The sequence below is a fragment of the Canis aureus genome, chromosome 20 (genome assembly GCF_053574225.1).
Source record: "Canis aureus isolate CA01 chromosome 20, VMU_Caureus_v.1.0, whole genome shotgun sequence".
In the NCBI taxonomy this organism is placed as follows: domain Eukaryota; kingdom Metazoa; phylum Chordata; class Mammalia; order Carnivora; family Canidae; genus Canis; species Canis aureus.
This window is the reverse complement of record NC_135630.1, coordinates 53,113,444-53,118,443: the sequence shown is the minus strand read 5'-3', so window position 1 is coordinate 53,118,443 and position 5,000 is coordinate 53,113,444. Positions and strand designations below refer to the sequence as shown.

The 5,000-nt window shown below is 47.0% G+C and overlaps 1 protein-coding gene and 1 long non-coding RNA gene across 6 annotated transcripts in view; one reads left to right on the top strand and one right to left on the bottom strand.

Annotated features, from left to right (window-relative positions):
- The window catches only part of ZEB2 (zinc finger E-box binding homeobox 2), a 138,004-nt gene that overhangs the window by 70,036 nt on the left and 62,968 nt on the right, over positions 1-5,000 (top strand). The gene's annotated exons all lie outside the window — the stretch shown is intronic.
- Positions 924-3,341, bottom strand: LOC144291809 (uncharacterized). 2 transcript variants are annotated; one of them, XR_013359356.1, is made up of 3 exons: positions 3,057-3,341; positions 2,204-2,313; positions 924-2,086 (listed from the first exon to the last, which is right to left on the bottom strand). It is a non-coding gene; the product is annotated as an uncharacterized LOC144291809 (long non-coding RNA). The 2 variants fall into 2 exon arrangements; XR_013359355.1 differs by having other exon boundaries at positions 924-1,792.

Below are 5,000 nucleotides of genomic sequence, written 5' to 3'. Positions count from 1 at the left end.
CGTGCAAGTAGAAAACCCAAGAGGTAGAAGTTTCTGCAGAAAGAGAACAACTTTCTGAATCAAAAGAAGCCTCGCTTGGTTATAAACTTCCTCCCAATAAATAACAGAGGTTTCCAGGTGTCACTGTCCGAGCCACAGCAGGAGGTCAGAGTATTGCTGACTTCCAAAATGCATCATGGAAAAAAGGAAGTTATAGGATTCAAGATGCTTATCCTTTCGGATTTCCAAGTTTTAAAACGTAAATATTGATCTACGGACGTAGTGACATTTCCAAGTTTCAGCTTGGTATACCTTTAAGTAATTTCTACACCTGTTTGAGAACGCTAAATACTATTTTCTCTTAACAAAGTTCAACACCACCTCTAAATTACCAACATAAGAGACACTAAGCCAATAAAATGTGCGGTTTCCTTCTGGATGTTTATTTTCCTAAACACAAATTGCATTTATACTGGGAAACAGTGGATTAAATACTAGAAAAATCATTCCTCCCATGGATGTCTCTTTTCCCAATTTACCTGAGAGAGTCTTATAAGGAATGGAGATAGACTATTACTTCCTAAGTAAATTTAAATTTAACACCAATTTACTCACTCTAGTATTTCTATATTGGAACTAACAGCTTCCATAGGACCTCTGCAAAGTGCCAGAAATATGATCTCATGCGTAGTAACAAATTTAAATGTGTTTTATTTTGCATGTCCTTCTTCCCTGTGCGTTTTCCCCATCTCTTCCTTTCCATGACTCCCCACTCCCAGTTTCTAAGCCACTCATCCACTCCAGAGACCCAGGAACACTACCTAGGGGGAGAGCTAACTCAAAAAATAAATAAATAAAATAAATAAATAAATAAATAAAAAACTGCACCAGACTCACACCTGCTATAAGGGAGATATAATTATTACCCACATACTTCTTAAGGATTTCAAAGTAAAATGAGTATATAGTTCCCTTTGGAGTCACTGCGATCAATATAACATAGCGTGATACTCAGGTCTGTTACATCAGAAAGGCTCTGTGTCCAAAATGCCAAAGTCACTTGCCCTTTCCTTAAAAGCACTGCAGAAGTCTGACAATGTTCAGAGTCTGAACGCTGTCGAGTGCTTCCTCGACGGACCCATCATGGGCTTTGGGTTTTAATCCTCACGTGAGTCAGTTTGTAACCTTTAGCGGTTCGTTTCAACCCGGTCTGTGTCCTTTTCCCCAAGAATGATGAGTTCGGCTTCACGGCCACTGGAGGCTGAAGGACATGGTGACCACATGAGTGGTCAGCAGCAAGGCCAGCTCTGGAGGCAGCCGGCAGCCCCGTGTCAAGGCATCCACCTTTGTTCCCATCCGGGGGGCAAGATCCAGCTTCTCAAGGCCAGACTGCACCTGCCACTAAATCTAGTGGGGTCTGAGTTGTAGCCTCTATGAGTGGGACCAGCAGCCGTCTGGGCTTTTTTTTTTTTTTTTTTTTAAGATTTTATTTATTTATTTGAGAGAGGGAGACAGAGACCTAGAGCATGAGTGGAGAGAAGGCCAGAGGGAGAGGGAGGAGCAGGTCCCCGCGCATCGGGCTCCCCGGGGACCCTGGATGGTGAGCTGAGCAGCCGACTGGGCCCCCCCAGGCCCCTCGGGCCCTCTGCAGAGCTGGGCTCTCCAGATGTACGTCCTCTGGGGGCTCGGTGGGCTTTGTCACCATGCCTGCGGGTGAGGCCCGAGCGGGGTTGCAGGAGTGCAAGGGCCTTGCTGCGACTGCGGGCAGCGTGTCACTTGGGACGCCAGGCTAGGATGGCTCTCAGCTTGCGTCCTGAAAAGGTGAAAGGCCGTGAGCAGGGAGCCGGGAGGGAATAAGCAGGGCATCTTCTCGAACGGGGCTCCCTGTCCCTGTGTCCTGGGTGTCTGTGCAGGCCACCGCCCTGCAAGGTGCCACTCCGGTTCCGATGTGCCACAGGGACGCAGCCCGGCCTGGGCCCCCCTCCCCGGGCACCGAGGCCACCTGGACCCGAGCGCAGGCCTCCCTTCCTGATGCTGCTTGACCTTTCTCCTCCAGGTTCCCGAGGCTCGGACCCTCATGTGTCTAAAACTCTCCTAACCCGCCGGACTGAAAAATAAAAACCCAAGTAGGGTGCAAGCAGTGCGCAGGTGGGATAATTAGGATTGATGGGCTCTTTTAGGGGCACCGAATCCTCAGCCTCCCCTTTCCAGTCGCATTTCTCACCTGCTCATGCGGTGCCCACCTGTGGCTTGCTGGCAGAGCCCCTGCCTGCGGATGGGGAGGCTTCCAAGTTCTTGGTCTTCCGTGGTAGGACTCGCCCAGGACCTGGGGAGCTAGTGAAGGGATTGAGGACAGTATGTTGTCCTAGTTTGTGTCACTGCTCCCTTGTTTATGTTCTTCCCCCGACTATTCCCACACCCCGTCTCCAGATTTTTGCATGGCTTTTATAGCCTCTAGTAATTATATCAGCAGCATGGAGTCTATTTTTATCTCTTTTGAATGTGTGCAACATAAATGTCAAAAACCATAAAATCTCTCTTTAGCATGTACCTTGCGTGCAAGGTTTCGGAAAGTGTGATGCAGCGTTCAGAGAGATGTTGCATTTTTGAGGTCAGACAGATGAAAAATGGAAAACTCAATTTCACCACTTAGCTGCACGAACTTTCAGTAAGTCCCTTATCGTCTTGAACTTTTAGCTGCTGCTTCTGCAAAACGGAATTGTACTGTCCATCCTAGAGGACGGCAGCCCTGCCCCTCGTTTGGTGTCTGGGATGCCCCGCTCCCACAGCGGGGATCTCCAAACACCTAATTTTTTTTTTTTTTTTGGCTTGGTGCTTAAGTGTTACGACCTTTCAATGCCCTCCGTGACCCCTTGCCAAACTTAGATTCAGAGAAAGGATAAAATCTTCCTGGTTCAGCACGACTACTATAAATTATTACAGGATCGGATCACAACATTATTTATTGCGCGAGACAAATATACAGAAGCCACCCTCACCTAAAACTGCCCCTGGACTTAGCAAACAATAGCAATGACGCTAATAATAATACCACCCAGCAGTGATTAAGTGCTTACCATGTGCCAAGCTCTAGATGCTGCGCATGTTTGGATTCATCTAAATCTTCACGGCTGCCCATGGAGAGAGATCCTGTCATTACCCTCCCATTCGACAGAGGAGGACACTGAGGCAGGTTAAACATCTAGCCCAGAGTCACAAGTGAGTTAGAATTCACATTTAAGCAGTCTGACCCCAGAGCCTGCGGAAACATAAAATGTATGAGAGATAGGAGCGCTCGCAGTGCTGGGCCTTTCTAGATTCTAGTACAAGGCTGTTTCCTCTCTTTTCACTTCCTTTTTGGAATTGGCCCATTAGGGAGGCCAAATGGGCCTGTCCAAAGGGCACGGCACGTAAACCTGGAATCCCTTACTCAGCTCCTAGGTAAGGGTCACCGTGCTTCAAGGGATAGGATGGCCTCAGCATGTCCAAGGGGGCTGATGCATTCTTTTTTTTTTTTTTCTTTATGGCTCATTAGCTTATCTTTCATTTAACATAGATGAGGAGAAGGATTTAGAGGGTCGCAGAAAAACATGTGCTCTTGTCTGGTCAAAAGTATGCTATTATAAAGAATAAACAAGATGGAAGTAATGCAGAGACATGGAAGGGATAATCGTAAAAAATAAAGAGCGTGTGTGATGGCCATAAACCAAAACCAGTGATCAAAGGAAGAATGCATAGGTAATACGTATCGTACTCTATTTCGTGGGCAAGCGGGTCAGAGCCAATTATGTAGAGTTTCTCTCCTTTCTCATAAGTGACTTGTCAATGATCCCAGTCATATTTCCACTGTTAGCATTGCCGAGAGCAGGGGAGCCCGAGCACTCGGAGCTCACTTCTTTGTAAGGTTAAGGCGATTACTGACCAGATGCTCAGCAGCCAGAGAAATGCTCGCATGTAAAACAGAACAGGGGATTGGAAGAACTTAGGAGGTGACATTTAGAGAAGTATGATAACTTGTAAACACCAAAGTGCTTCAACTTTTATCACACTTTGAAATCAGTTCTCTGAAATTTACAGTTATTAAACTTAATCCTTAATCTTTGGTATGGTGCCCTTATGAGTCATCAAACAAACTCAGATGTGGAAGTGTTTGAGAGAAGAAAAGAAATGAGAGTAAATTGATTAACGATGGTCAGAGTACCCGGGGATCCCGGAATACCCATAGTAGAGAGCACCCACCGGACACTGGATAAATATTGATCTAAAGATCCAGAGCTTTGCCGAAGATGAGATATACACGTAACGTGTTTTTCTGCCCAAACAGAGTCCTGAAAATGAAAGGTGTATCTTTTCTGCGTTAACTAAGCAGGTCAACTGCTTACTTACTAGGTAGGGGAGAAGGTGAAGGGGGGATACAGAGAGGAAGGAAGGAACCTTCAGTATCCTTCACCCGGACCTGACCTAGGCCTCTCCGGGAAAACAAAAGGAGCGGGAGCCTGAGTCCCCTGAGAAGGTCATGTGAACACGTGCAGTTCTGTTGCCACCCCCTGCGGGTGTGGTCGGGTGTTCAGGTGTTCAGGTGTGCTCCCACATATGTGGGCTGGGCCTCCATTAACTGCCTGTATAAAAGTGAGAACTTGAACGCTTCACTTTCAGAAGAGAAGGAAGAGGAAGAGGGAGCGAGGGAGGGAGGAAAGGACATGGTGCTGCGTAAGGAGGGTCCCCACATGGCTCACCTCCTCCGAGGGGCTGATGCAACAGATCCCACCGAAAAGCCAAAGCGTTGGACACGTCTTAGGTTTATTTCTAAAACCTTCAATTGCATAAGTTTCTGAGCCACCAAGACCATTGAAAGAGCAAAGCTACCAGTAATCATGAAGAGGTAAAATTCTTAGGAGTTTTCTCTGGTTCTGAGGCCTATTCCCACCCCCCCAAAAACAAGGGTTGGGCCTTTTTGTTATTTTGTATTTATGCTCGGGTGGCATTGTTCTGTCTCTGTCCGGGGCTGTAAAATGGAAGCT